The sequence below is a fragment of the Sorex araneus genome, chromosome 3 (assembly GCF_027595985.1).
Source record: "Sorex araneus isolate mSorAra2 chromosome 3, mSorAra2.pri, whole genome shotgun sequence".
In the NCBI taxonomy this organism is placed as follows: domain Eukaryota; kingdom Metazoa; phylum Chordata; class Mammalia; order Eulipotyphla; family Soricidae; genus Sorex; species Sorex araneus.
The window spans coordinates 38,923,504-38,939,352 of NC_073304.1; the positions used below are offsets into that span (position 1 = coordinate 38,923,504).

The following is a 15,849-nucleotide window of genomic DNA, read 5'->3' on the forward strand; positions in this document are numbered from 1 at the left end:
TGTTTGCATATAACATATGAGGAAGTTGACCATCAGACACACTCATTAATTAGTCTAAGGCTACTTGGCATTTGGAGACAGGTTCAAACCAGCTGGCTAGTCCAAGGGGGCTTGCCAAGTTGCTGAACTTCTCATCCTTAATTTCCCCTTCAGTTTTTGTATTACTAATGATCAGTCAAGCTAGAGCGATACGACTTTTAGGACATTTGTGGGACATTTGCCTTGAATGTGACTGACCTCCATTCAGTCCCTGCTATCCCATACGGTCCCCCAGAGCCAGCCAGGAGTAAACCCTAAGCACCAATAGGTATGGCCCCTCCCTTGCAAAAAACAAAACAAAAAAACCCAAAAACCTCATTAATAATATGACATTCTTACAAAAGTAAAAGAATAGATGAAATAGATGAATAAGAATAGATGGAGGGGCTGGAGCAATAGCACAGCAGGTAGGGCGTTTGCCTTGCACGCGGCCAACCCAGATTCGATTCCCAGCGTCCCAAATGGTCCCCTGAGCACTGGCAGGGGTAATTCCTGAGTGCAGAGCCAGGAGTAGCCCCTGTGCATTGCTGGGTGTGACCCAAAAAGAAAAAAAAATAGATGGAATAGGTGAAATAAAAATAAAGGCGTTTGGTGGGGGAAGTCCTTCTTGACCCACTAGAAACAAAACTTCCTTTAACACTTCAGTAATTTATTTTTTTTAAAGTTTTTTATTCTTCTTTTTTTTTTTTTAGGCCACATCCAGTTGTGGTCAGGGCTTACTTCTGGCTTTGCACTCAGGGATCACTTCTGGCAGGACTCAGGGGACCATATGACGTGCAGGGGATCGAATCCAGGTCAGCTGCTGGCAAGGCAAAGGCCTACCTACTGTACTGCCACTCTGGCTCTAAAGCTTCAGTAATTTAGACAGAGAGGTCTTAGTGCCCAATAAAAGGAGTAAAAGAATAGAACAAAATGAAGGGATTCAAACCATGGAGAAAAGCAGAAACAGGCTTCTAATTCAGGAGCATGGTTTCCTAGGGAGCACAGCACAGCACACGGGGGAAGGGACTGCAAACATCTGGTTTGTAAACTGGAAGGTAGATACCCTCTCTCTTTGCTGCTATCATCTTTCCATTAAATGTGGTATAGACTTGTGAAAAAACGACAACAATCTGGGTGATCTGTTCTGTGCTCAGAAACAGTTTCCTCTAGGCTCTAAAACATTTTAATGTTCTACTTCCTCCTGGGCTATTTCCAGCACTTGGACAGACTCAGGAGTACACCAGATTATAATTTCCCCTCCACTCCCCTCCCCTCTCTTCCCTTCCCTTCCTGCCACACCCTGTAGCGTGGGCTAGGAAGGCGTTGTCTACTCCCAGCCAGGTTGGGTGTGTGTGTGGGGGGGGTGGGGGGGTGGTTGCTCCTTGAAGTGCTGAGAGTCCATCTGTTGCCAGAGCCAAACCCAGTGCTGCGACCCTTTGAGTCATCTCCATGGGTCCATTCTTTCGTTGTTCTGTTTGGTAGCCACTCCCTGTGGTGTTGGGAAGAGCAGGGGTAGTGGGGCCATGCTTTGCCATCATCAAACCCAGAGTGCCCACCTGCACACCAGGCTCTCAGCCCTCTGCACCATCCCCCAGGCCCAGAATGATTCACTCTGAATTTCGTCCATCACCTTATAAAAATACTGAGAAAGTGCTGTAAAGACAGTACATCAGGTAGGGTGCTTGCCTTGCACGCAGCTGGTCTGGGTTCCATCTCTGGCACTGCATGTGGTCTTTTAAGCACTGCCAGAAGTGATACCTGGCACAGAGTCAGAAGTAAGCCCCGAACTCTACTGGGTGTGGCCAAACTCCTCCTCCAAGGCCCCCAAATATTAAAAAAAAAAAAAATTCTGATAACACATTTTTTCCTTAAAACGAATGGTAAAATTATTAGATGGTCCCCGTCCACGAAGTATTGCATTTTAGCTGAAACTTCAACGAAATCAAGCCTCCCCAGCTGGAGAAGTCGGTTGATCAGACAAGCACCCAGTTTGTGCGAACATAAAGAAGCCCATCTGCGCACTGTGGCTGGGGTAGCCGAGCGCTGAGCATGTGTTTACAAGACAAAGCCTCCACCTTTTCTCAGTGCTTCTCAGCAGCGCGGAAACATGCTGGAAATGCACTCCACGCGCCAATCTGTCGGAGACAGGAATCTTGAATGGGAATGCCTGGTGTTTTAAGAACATTCGCTCCAGTGTGCTACCAAAGGCGAAACCTAGCCGAGCCAGCCCCTCTGCAGGTGGCGCGTTTCCTGGGTCTCCCACCGGAGCACTGTGGGGGAGATGCGCAGAAGTTAGAAGAGGCTTCAGTCTGCCCTTCAACCTCCGGAAGTCAGTTCGCCGTGACCTTGCTAACCCTTCCAAGAAATGTCACCACTGCGCACGCAGCGTCGGGGTTCTCAAGAGGACTCGGGTCCAACCCGAAATGGGACGACTCCTCGCCCCACCCCCCACCCCAACTTTCTAAAGATGTGCACCACTGCCCTCCGCTGGACGCAGCCAGAATCGCCGGCATTTAAGGACCCATGAGCTGGGAAGGGGGGGGGGAGGGAAACCCTGTTTCTGTGACTGTTTGCACGCTGAAATACATGTTTCAGACAGTAAAGTTCCTAGGGACCGGGAAGGTGACTTAGCGGCCTTGCCATGGGTGAGGCGCTGGTTTTGATCACCAGCACTGCAATAAATACTCAGAGTAAATTCAAACACTTTTATATAGATCGCATAATAATTCGATATATTTTAATACATTACAATAAATCCTTTGAAAAAGAAACTAGCAGATTTATCTTCAAGTTGTACCTTTTGTTTTGGGATTGCCTGGGTTTGAGGTGGGGTTGATACTCAGGGAGTACAAGGGTCTGGGGATGGTACCCTACAGGCAAAACAGGTGCTCACCCTTCAAACCACATCCCTAGGTCCAGATATGAATATTTTATTTTACTTTTGGGTCATAGCTAGTGGTGCTCAGGGCTTACTTCATCTCTGCACTCAGAAGTTAGTTTTTATTTTTTAAAAAACGATATATTTTAAATTATATGAACTTTGTCTCATGCTTTGGTACCCAAACACAATCTATTTCTTCCATGCACTTTTTCCTTTTCTAAATTTAATTTTTAAATATTTTTTTGGCTTTTGGCATCACATTCAGCAATGATCAGGCGTTACTCTTGGCTCTGCACTCAGGAATTACTCCTGGCGGTGCTCAGGGAACCATATGGGATGCCAGGGATCGAACCTGGGTCGGCCACATGCAAGGCAAATGCCCTCACTGCTGTACTATTGCTCTGGACCCTTTTCTAAATTTTAATACCTCTAAAATAATGATGAGTCTTGGGTTCCTGCTGTCTCACAATCTATGGCATCTACAGTTGCTGTTGCTTGGACTCACTTTTGGTAGGTGACAAACATACAGAATAGCTGCACTGACATATTTGGGGGCAAAACAGTGTCTTGTGTACAAGAACCTAGACATTTGGAATTTGTCTGCAGGGGAGTTTGGAAGAACTGAGTTCTAAATATGAAGAAGTTTTAGGAGAAACTTATCCCATTTGTTACACATTAATTTTCTTTTCTTCTTCTTTTTTTTTTGTCTTTTGCTGTTGTTTTTGTTTTTGTTGTTGTTGTTGTTGTTGTTATGCCCAGCAGTGCTCAGGATTCATTCCTGGCTCTGTGTTAAGGGATCGTTCCTGCCACGCTTGGGGGACCATAGGAGGTGCCCGGGATTGAATTAGAGTCAGCCATGTGCAAAGCAAGCACCTTACCCACTGTAGTATATCTCCGGCCCCTACTTTTAATTTTCTGTCTATGCAAGAGGGATGCATAACAAAATTTTATATCAAGACAAAAAATAGATCCTTTTATTTAAAGAATAAAATTTAAAAAAGCTATAGCAAAGAATTACTAGGTCCTGTTTTAATTGGCAGCATTCTTTTTTCCTTTTCTGCGCTACATAAAACACAGTAATGGTGCATCTTATGATTGATGGCATGCTAAATTCATTGAATTATATAGTATAGTAACAGAGCCGTGGAAAGAATGCTTCTGAATTCAAAACCAGATGACATCAGATGCTATTAACTGAAAAGGCATATTCACTCAATTTCTGCTGCTAGTACCATCAATCAAATTTGAGCAGGAAATGGAATTTTTTAAATTCTCTCATTCCTCTGATGTACCTAAATATTGGACGGATAAAACAATGTGCAGATGCTAGCATAGATCAACCCTTCCGCTGTCAGTGTCTCACTAAAATGATTGGATACAGCCTAGAAGCCTTCTGGATCATAAGAAGGGTAGGTGAAGGGCTGAGAGATCAAAGCTAACACGTAGCTCATTTGAGGCCCATGTAATACACTTCACGAGAAGGATGCACAGGAGGATAGAGTGCCAGAAGAGTGAGAGTATTGAAGTGTCTTTCTCAGTCCCGCAGGTCTCCTTTGGGCCAGGAAGCTGTACTGGATAGACATATATCACAGCTTTGTAGCTTGTAGCTCTTTGCTCTCCCAATATGCGCTGTGTGAGTGTGTGAAGTTGATGACCAAATATAAATCAGAGTTATTTCTGTTGACAGGAAATAAAGTTAGACCATCAGACAGACTCAGAGCCAATATCTGCTTTTATGTTTTTCAAAGTTATAGGGAAAAGATGTCTCCCATTACTGGGGCTGTCTTGTCACAGTTAAGACTCAGCCAATTCCCTTCCACCTCAGTTCTTTTCTCAGCCAAGAATGGAAACCATACTGTGATAAAGCATTGCCAAGGGAGAGATCCAAGTCAAAGCCTCCCACTTGATTAGACTCAGCTTGGTTGAAAACTCACTTCAACCCCACCCTCTACTACCCTGCTCAAGGGAACAGACTTTCTCTTTCCCCTCAAACATTGTGTTTCTTGTTCTCACCACCCATTCCCGCCTCCTCTTTGGCTCCCTCCTAAGTTCGCAGAATCAGCCCCCCCCCCTTATATACACAGATTCATATGACCATTTTTCAGGCCTCTAATAGCATAAAATGTCCCTAAACATGTACAAAAACATGAGGAAACAGAGGGTCTACGGATAGTTAGCCACAGAAAGCTGTTTCTAGTTATACTATTGGAGACATTCTTAGGAGACAGTTCTTTGGGTTCTTTGGAGGATAAATTTCTATCTGCCTCCACCCCAGACCCCTGTTTCAGTGCTGAGTCAGGCCACAGGCTGAAAAGGCTGTCACACAATGTTCTTGACTGCATTTCCCCCTACATACTTTACTTTTTCTGTACACTTAAAAGTTCCCTGAAGACTAAAGAAATCTCAGAAGTCTGAGCTACTCCTGGCGTGTGGAGGCCCCATCTTCAATTCCCAGCACCTTGGAGTCCCTCAAGCATCATTAGGATGGCCCCCGGGATCCCCAACACTGCTGGATAAGAGCAGCACTGGGTGGAATATTGCTGAGGGTGGTCCCATGGTCCCTGAGCACAGCGCTGGAGTCTGAAAAAAAAAACACCTTAGAGTTGGAGGACTTTTTTCTTATTTTATACAGTTTCAAGGTCTGTTTTTTTTTTCGAACACTTTCTAGACCTGGAAATTCTGTAAGAGCCTAATTTATCTTCAAAATCTTCTCCCAGGCTAGAGAGTTAGTAGAGGAGATAAGGCATTTGCCTTACATGCAGCTGACCCTGGTTTGAGTCCTTGGCACCATGCAGGGTCCCCTGAGCACCTCCAGGAGCAATCCCTGTGCTTCCCAGAGTCAGAAATTGTCCCTGAGCTCCTCCAGGGTGGCCCCAAAACTCAAATGATGAAAATAAATAAAACTTCTTTCTCTCTCCTGGAAGCCCTTTTTTTCTAGTTTTGGGAGATTCCATCTTGAAGCTCTTTTAAGATTATCTTCCTGGTCTAATCTTGTCCTAGATACACATCAACATAGAACACAGCTGTAAGCACATTTTGTGTTGTGTTGTTAAGCCCAGACTGAAATGATTCTAAATTCACAGGTGATATAGGGTGGGGGAGAATTAAAAGTGCTTTGGGTGACAGAGATGGGCACTAACAGCGAAAGGGGAGGTGCTGGAGACGACCAGCTTACTGTTACTACCAGAGCATAGATGAAATATTCAATGTTTTAAGACCTCTCCTCTGTAAAACAGACTATGGAATAAATCATTGGATTTTCCAGTAATAGGATTCTGTGGTTTAGATTTAATATTTCTTTTGTAGGAGCTACACCCTGCAGTACTTCGGGTGTCTATGGGGCAGTTACGCTCCAGCCAGTGGTGTGGTGTGCAGTACATGGCGGGGGGGGGGGCACTTGGACCACACCTAGTAGGGTTCAGGGGCCACATAATGCCAGGGATCAAACTCATGGTCTCTCACATGTGCTCTACCATTGTGGCACCAAGGGATGGGACTTAGATGGAAATTTTACAGTGGGCTGTACAAGGACTTTTATTTCTCTTTGGTGGTGCTGGAGACGGACTCCAGAGGCTCACACATCAAAATTGTGCAGTTTCCAACTGAGCAAGATCCCCAGAGACCCTAACTCTCATTTTTTTGTTTTGTTTTTGGGACACATCCAGCAGTGCTCAGGGAGTACTCCTGGCTTTGTGCTCAGGGATTACTCTTGAGGTGCTCAGGGGACCATAGGAGGTAGTGGTGATGGAAGCAGGGTTGGATGTGTGCAAGGCAAGTGCCGTAAGCCCTCTACTATTTCTCTGCTCATCACATCATGTATTTTGAGAGGAAGAAAGAAACAAAGAGACTGAGGAGATCTGGTTCCTTGTTGATTCGGTGGGTTCCCAGTGCATCAGAGTCCTTCCCTCGGGTAGATTTCACGAATGAATGACCTTGGCAGGATCTAACTTTAACATCGAAGGATTCCTCACATTCCTAAAAAGTTTTCTGTAGATGATTCTGTTTTCATGACACACTCCATATAGTTGTACTGCAATATGGGGCAACCCGTGGTCAAGCAAGTTAATGGGAAATTTCTTCCCTGTTGAACTTTCCTGAGCCTTTAGCACACTTATGAAATTCCATAAAGTAGATTTTTTTTTCTTTTTGTGTCATACCTGACGATGCACAGGCATCACTCCTGGCTCTGCACTCAGGAATTATCCCTAGCGGTGCTCAGGGGACCATATGGGATGCTGGGAATCGAACCCGGGTTAGCCATGTGCAAGGCAAACGCCCTACCTGCTGTGCTATCTCTCCAGCCCTGATTTGTTTTTTTGCTTTTTGGGTCACACCTGGCGATGCACTGGGGTTACTCCTGACTCTGCACTCAGGAATCACCCCTGGTGGTGCTCAGGGAGCCATATGGGATGCTGGGAATCGAACCCGGGTTGGTCGCGTGCAAGGCAAACACCCTACCCACTGTGCTATCGCTCCAGCCCCATCCAGCCCTGATTTTTTTAAACACTTAAAACCACAATTTTAACGGGTTAGAGGCAGTGGACAACAAAAATAAGACAATTCCAAGACAACATTAGTGTCAAATTGCAACAAACAGATGAGTACTCTTCACCCTCATCCTCTGCATCAGCACAGTCTGTTCGGGCCTCCTCATCATCCTTCTCAAGGGTGGCCAGGTCTTCACAGGCCTCGGAGAACTCCCCCTCCTCCCTGCCCTTACCCACATGCCAGTGCACAAAGGCACGCTTGGCATGCATCAGGTCAAACTTGTGGTGCAGGCGAGCCCAGTCCTCAGCAATGGCTGTGGTGTTAGCAATGGCTGTGGTGTTGCTCAGCATGGACAACTCGCTGAAGTTGGCCAGGTCCCCACCAGGAATCACAGTGGGAAGCTGCTAATTAATACCAACTTTGAAGCCAGTGAAACACCAATCTACCAACTGGATGGTACGCTTGGTCTTGAAGGTGGCAATGGCAGCACTGACATCTTTGGGAACCATGTCACCATGGTACAACAGGCAACAAGCCTTGTATTTACTGTGGTGAGGGTCGCACTTACCATCTGGTTGGCTGGGTCAAAGCACGCATTGGTGATCTCTGCACCAGTGATAAAGCGATGCAAATATATTTGAACAAGTACCTCTCTTTGGTTCAAAACCAGTTGAACTTGTGCAGATAAAGAGTTCTACATAACACATCTTAAAGAATGGTGATCAGGGATTTTCTTTTTAGAGAAAAATGGAATTTTCAAAATTACAAAAGTCAAGTTCATAATAGAGAAGAGTCCTATTATTCTCTATGGAAAAATTTTTTGAAGATTGTATTTAGGGTTTAGTTTGGACTTGAGTCCTTCCAATATAACTTTCTAAGATTTTTCTAAAAAATAAAATTTAGTCCCCAACATAGGGGAAGAAGCTGCCCATAGCGTCCATAGCATCTTATAGTTCTTCCTACTTCTAAACCAGCTCAATCATACTTTCTACTTATTCTCCTCACTAATAACACAGACTCTTCTCAATACAAACTGAGCCAGCATCCTCGAAGATTCAAATGGAAGGAATCCAAGCCTCCATGTTTCACTGCCAAGCACTGTTCCAAAAAGTTCACTGATCTCTGAAATTAGCCAGCCCCTAAATCCGAGGAAGGGGGTCAAGAGAGTTAAAAGATTCCAGATGGGACCAAGCAGCCTCTCCAATTTCTTCCCCCTGTGTAGCTCCTTCAGGGTGTGACCTCTGGAGGTCACTAAATCTCTATGTGCTTTCAACTCCCCATTTATAAAATGGCCGATATATATTGATTTCTAGGATGTTCAGAGATCTCTGAGTTAAAGTCATTACACAGAACAAATTTCCTACCTGATGTTTGTGCTAGCACCAATGGGGATCAGCGACACAAACTCAACAGTCAGGAAGCAGCCACGGACTTTTGCAGAAATTGCAGAAGCGGCCAAGTCAGGCTTGCTGAGTGTGCTGGAGTCTCTGCTACCCAATTAAACCTGAACATTCACATAGGACAACATCTAGTTTATAAAGGCAAATATTTAATTAGTGGGACTGGGGACTGGCAATACTACTTCTAACACATGTAACAAGATACTCTAAGCTTGAGAAGTAAACCCAGTAAACTTAAACTCCTGCAAAATTATAAAGTTTAACGTAAAAATGGAAAATCTTTAAATAGCCGTTTTGTGCAGTGCTCTGAACAGACAAGACTGCCACACAATGGAACTGTGTAACCGCTAGCAGCAGGCACTCCAGGAAGATAAAATAAACTGGCTTTATGGACCCAAGGAATTGATTTTTAATGAGATTCTGCTTGGCTGTAATGGCATCCTGAGAGAGTGATCCAGTTTCCATGGCCTCTGGTATATAGTTATAAGGTGCAGAACAAGCATTCAGTTAAACAATGCTCATACATTTGGTCTTTTAGTAGATGAGATTAAGTCAAATAAGGATGCTGTTCTAAGACACACTCCAGAAAGTGCATGAGCATTCGTGCATACACTAACAAACTTCTGTACCTTTAGGCACTTCCTAAGATATTGCCTGCCTCTATATTTAAAGTTTAGAAGACTAAAACCATTGGTTTTACATGCATATGTTTATATTTCTCTAATAGAGTCTAATGCCCTACGAAAGGTTACGTAACTTAAGTGAATCTTTCATAGTATACAACACAGACATCTATGTTCATAAGTGTATGTATACAGTGATAGATCTGAGTGGTTTGGTAGAGCTAGGATATAATTATAGATATCAGGTCATAAAGAACAGAGAATGCAGCATAGCATGGAGTAAAGAATGCCAGCTCTGACTATTGCCTTTGCCACTTTCTAGCTGTGTGTCTTCTGAGTTCCAATTACATATTAATTTATTTGGGGATGGGAGGTGGGCCACATAAATTTGGTTTACTTTTAGCTCTGCACTCAGGAATCACTCCTGGTGTTGCTTAGCGGACCCTGTAAGGTACCAGAGATTGAACCCAGGTTGACTGCGTGCACAGCAAGTGACCTACCTACTTTACTATCTTTCCATCTCCCCAATTTTATCATTTGTACACGCGGGACAATACTACTTATCTTGTAATAGTAATAGGTAGTAATAAAGATCAAATGATACAGAGCCCTATAAAATTTTAGAAGTTTAGCAACATAATATTAAGTGGTGAAAGTAAATCCTAAAGACAGTATATAGCATATTTTTAAAATTTAGAGCTAAGTAATATTTAAATCTGTATATTTAAGAATTTGTACATCTTCAGTAAAATTCTATGTAAGATTAAAAGGGATGAAAACAAAGGGTTCAAACACTGATTTCTTTTGACTGGGGTTAAGGTGGGAGAATGGAGATAGCTAGACACTAAATTAAAGTTATGGTTCCATTTTGTGTTTGGGGTTGGGCTTGCAACCACCTATTATGAAAAACTAATGGATGATTTTGATAATGCTTCTATGAATCAAAGAATATGACTAACCAATTCTGGAGAGGAAGATCAAAAAAGGAGGAATTTAAGTAAAGTAATACAAAATAAAGTGAACAACATAGTGCTTGGTACATTGTAAACACTCTAGATAACAAGGTGACTGGCTAGGAATTTTTACATATGTCTACAAATATTTTCATCCTTAATAAGTTCAACTTTCTCTACCATCATCAGTTTCCTTTTAGTATCCATATTTCCTGATTTTCTTACTTATTTCCTTTCACATCATCCATATTTCTAACTCCTTAACTCTTTAACTCATTTTTCTTTTTTATCATTTTTATTGAGATAGTGGGACTTACAATACTTTTGATCACACTTTTTGTGCATACCTCATTCTAACACTACATCCAACACTAGAGAGCCCACTGGGAGGGGTTTTTTGGACACTGGAGACTCAACCATCCCCTCCTACGTAAGCTCAGTTCTATAGCTATAACTTTTAACTTTTAAGAACCTTGAGGTATAATTTATATATAATACAGGCCTTATGTACAGGTTCTAAGCTCTTGATTTAATGTGTTTTGTCTACTGAATTCACAAATGTAATCATAATTCAAAACAAATTAGAATCATTCCATGACCCCCCAAATTTCCTATGTGACTCTTACAAATGAATACTCCTATTCACCCAACCATTCCACAAAACATTTTTAGCTTTTTTCCTATCATTGTACATTAGTCTCTTCACAGGCTTCACAAAACTTAATTGCATACATAACAGTTTATGATAAATCTACAATTTTATATCCACCTTCTTTTGATCAATCAAATGCTTTTAAAATTCTCTACACTGTTTTAAATTATTAGTTCATTCCTTTTAATCCCTGGGTATTCTGGTCTAAGAATAGAGTAAAATTTGATTATTCTTTCTCCGATTGATGGTTATTTGGGTTGTTTCCAGTTTGGAGCTATTATGTATTGCTTTTATGAACATTCTCAAATACTTATTTTGTATAAATGACTTTTGATTTCTCTTGGGTAATATTTAGGAGAAGAACTGCCATGACTTAGGGTAGGTACTTGCTTATTTTTATGAGAAACTGCCAGTTTTCCAAAGTGGTTAAATCATTCCAATTCCAAATTTGAAACATCTAACTCGATGGAAAGCAAATTTAAGTAACCACAACAACCTGTTTGTGTCAGGTGCCTGTCTTTTGATCAACTCCAAAAAAAATCCTTAGACCAATAAAAAAAAATGCAACATCAAGAGATAAGTTTAGACTTGTACAAAACAGAATACCATGAAAGTACTTTCTGGGTGATTCTGATTATGAAACGAATCATTTTAAAGAATACTACTTGGGTGAAGTGTGAGCTTAAATCATAGATTCCCAGCTGGGCAGATGACCCATTCTGCTCTTGGTTTCAACAGAGAGAGAATTTTTAGGCAAAAAGGGGTGAGTTACCAGTGGTTGGAACATTGATTGCCTTCCACTGGCTGGTTGATTTGGCTGTAAAGAGAAAGACTTGCCCTAGCCCCAGAGAGCTTACATCTGGTTCTCATAGAGCTCAGCCACCCATGCAGCTTCTACCATCCCCTACTGCTGGCCAGGCGACCACTTTATCGTTTTTCCCCCCTGCCCTTTAAAAAAAGATGAAAGTCCCTAAAAGCTTTTGCATACAAGTATGAGAGTATGCAGGCAAGTATGTGTATCATGACAGCAATGGTTTAATGTCACAAACTAAGCAGCAACTAAGTGAACAATCTTGTTTGTGTGCATGCATGTGTGTATGTGTGCGTGTGTATATGCATGCATGTGTATGTATGTGCATATGAGTGTGCAAGATTAGGTTTTAATCAGTTCTAAGGTTGGGTACCACCAGTGGTGGGAGTTGGCAGAAGCATAACAATTAAAATGTGATGACAACAACTTAGAGATAATTAGTTGACAATGACTTGAGACCTCATTAACTCCTTTAACACCTCATGGTTTATGATTAAAATGAAAGGCTTGGAGATCATTTAAAGGATATGTTGTGTTGTCTTACTACCAGAAACTACTTAGGTATAGCTTGATTATTTGATAGTTCTTTAATATATCTTTCATTATTACTTTTCCTTTTTCCATCATGTTTAACAACCAGCTATGATAATTCAAAAGGGCATTATTATTTTGTAGAAATCAGTAAAGAATTTGTGCTTTTTATTCAGAAACTTAGTATTTTGCTTCTCTTCCTCCCTCCTTCCATAATCTCTTACTTTTTTGTTGTTGTTTGTTTTTGTTTTGTTTTGGAGGCACACTGGTGGTGATTACAGTTTATTCTTGGATCTGCATTCAGGCATCACTCTTGGTAGGGATCAGGGGAACACATGTGGTGCTAGGTATAGAACCTGAGTCAGCTGCGAACAAGTGCTTTACCTACTGTTCAGGCTCTCTGGCTCCACACTTTCCTACTTTTATCCAGTCTAATTTTTGGTTTTATTTGTTTATTTAGGCATCCCAGCAGAGCTCACCGGACTACACAGTGTCAAGGATCAAACTCAGGGCTCCACCATGCAATGTATGTGCCTTAGTCCTTTAAGGTTATCTCTCCAGGGGGTGGAGGGAGTACAGAAGGTAAGGAACTTGCCTTGAATGCAACCAACCCAGATTTGATCTCCAGAATACCATATTGTCCCCTGAGCCCCACCAGGAGTAATCCTTGAGTGCAGAGCCAGGAATAAGTTCTGGATGTGACCCTAAAGCCAAAGAAAATAATAATAATAAAAAATAAAAATAGTTTCCCAAGCCGAGGTATCCAAACTTTTAATAAGTCATCTCCTTTAAAGCTGACTGTGATTTTTATCTCAATAACTTCAATATGGGTCTAATATCTAGAGAATTCTACCAGGAGACATCACATTTTGATTAACCTAAGAAAGCTTACAGGTCTGTTAGTTCCAGGTTCTAATATGCCGGTTTTTCGTTTTCTTGATAGGTCAGTAAATGTTGAATAGATACATGAATTAATGCTAAAATTCCATAATCTTTCGGAATTTCTTTGGTTCCCCCGAACCCATCTCCAAAATAGGTACTATTTAAGTCATTAGTGAGAAAAACACAGTGGCTCTATTCTTTGTTCTCATTCTTTTTTTCTTTAAATTCACTGATCTTTACTTTTTTTCACAGTTATGAAAGTTTTTTGTTCATGATTGGGTTTCAGTCATACCACCACCACCACCAATGTCCCTTGTTTCCCTTTTCCTCCCGTCCCCCTCACCCCGCCCTTCCTCCGTCTATGTCAGGGACTCCCTCCCCCCACCCCCACTCCTCTTTCCTTTTGGGCATTATGGTTTGCAATACAGGTACTGAAAGGTGCTGTTATGATAGAGTAGGGATCACCATGACAATAAGAATTGGAAATGATCACTTTGCACAAGAACTGAGTGCTGAAAGGAGGTAATGGGATATACATGATAACCTTTTAGTATTTGTTCCTATTCTTTCTTTTTTTTTTTTTTTTTGCTTTTTGGGTCACACCTGGCGATGCACAGGGGTTACTCCTGGCTCTGCACTCAGGAATTACTCGTGGCGGTGCTCAGGGGACCATATGGGATGCTGGGATTTGAACCCGGGTCGGCCGCGTGCAAGGCAAACGCCCTACCCACTGTGCTATCTCTCCAGCCTCCAAAGTTCCTATTCTTATATAAGAAATTTCATCACTTCTGTGACAGTCCAATTATACTATTTACTGAATTGCAAATATCAGACACCATTCTACTATAGAATTTAAGTATGTTTTATTTTTATCATTGAATGTTACTAATAGATAAAGCTATTACCTTAGTCTCAGTTGTACTATTTAACTGTAATCAGTTATTCTCTTTATATATCCCAACCATTTATTTTTTGTTTTGTTTTGTTTTTTGGGTCACACATGACCATGCTCAAGCATTACCCCTGTTTCTTCACTCAGGAATTACTCCTGGCGGTCCTCGGGGGACCATATGGGTTGCTGGGGATTGAACCTGGTTGGCTTAAACAAGGCAAACTCCCTACCCACTGTACTATAGCTTCAGCCCCTCAAGACTTACTTCTTGTTCTGTGCTCAGGGATCACTCCTGGCAGTGTTCAAGGAACAGTGTTTGATGCTGGGGATTATACTAGTGTAAGTTGCAAGCAAGGCAAATGTCCTACCTGATGTGTTATCAGCCCCAGATGTCTCCATATCCATACTAATAGAATAAATGAATTAATAAAATTAATGAAGGGGAAATGGGCCATATGTGAACAAATCATATTTAAGCTGGTACAAGTCCGAGACAACTCTATTAGAAAGACAAGGAGCGGGGAGGAGGAAGTGCCTAGTTACAAAATAAAGGTCAAGGGTCCGAGAGATAGTCCAGTGGTAGGGTGCTTGTCTTGCATACAGGCAACTTGGATTTGATCCCCAGCATTCCATATGGTCCGCCAAGCCAACCAGGAATGATCCTGAGCACAGAAAAAGGAGTAAGCCCTACGTACTGCCAGGTATGGCCAAAAAAACCAACCAAACAAAAAAAGATGAAATTAAAACAAAGCAAAATAAAGGTCATGTGTGAGGCAGACACTGAAACTATTGAGCAGGAGTTCTGAGCAAGTGTTTTCCACAACATAGATCTACAAGACCCGCTCAGTGGAAATAGCAGAGATGTCTGTTTAAAGTTGTGTATTCTGGGGGCTGGAGTGATAGCACAGCGGTAGGGCGTTTGCCTTGCACGTGGCCGACCCGGGTTCAAATCCCAGCATCCCATATGGTCCCCTGAGCACCGCCACGAGTAATTCCTGAGTGCAGAGCCAGGAGTAACCCCTGTACATCGCCAGGTGTGACCCAAAAAGCAAAAAATAATAATTATAATAATAATAATAAAGTGTGTATTCTGGTGTTGGCACACTAGATTAATGTGCCCTACCTAGGTTTGATCCTGGCATTGCATGGTCCTTGTAGTCCGGCCGGGTGACCTCAGTGTCCCCTGGCCCCAGAGAGAAAAAGCAGTGGCATATCCTCGGGCCCTAGTCCTGAACTGCCAGCTGGTTGGATGTGTAATGGTGGTAGCAACCCAGAGCTCCCTTGGAAGCCCTGCCCCACCCCACCATGTTAGTTTAAAAAGATAAAATGCACATTCTTAGGGCACAAGGATGTGGCCTAGAGGCTGAGCACCTGCCTTACCGACACTAAGCTATCTGTGAGTCCAGTGTCTGACACTGATCCGCACGCAGGGGCCAATCCCAGCACACTGCGCTTTGGAGTCCTCAGCGCCACCACCACGCGCACAGTCTCTGACAGATGCAAGTTTGTGCGAACACCACAGCCAAACTGCCAAGTACCACTAGTACCACACTGGTATGTGAGCGCCACAGTCAAAGTAGTGACTCCTGGCAAGTACCATGACCCTGTGTGAACACTGCAAGCCAGCCTGTGGAACTCCCTGTCATCTGAACCCTCACAAAAGGAAAGGAAGGCAGGAAAGCAGATTGAAGCGCACATACTTATCCCGGGCCCTC

General features: G+C 42.6%; 1 pseudogene; it reads right to left on the reverse strand.

Moving 5' to 3' along the window:
• Positions 1–6,869: 6,869 nt before the first annotated feature.
• LOC101556088 (tubulin alpha chain-like) lies at positions 6,870–11,919 on the reverse strand (annotated as a pseudogene).
• Positions 11,920–15,849: the final 3,930 nt, after the last annotated feature.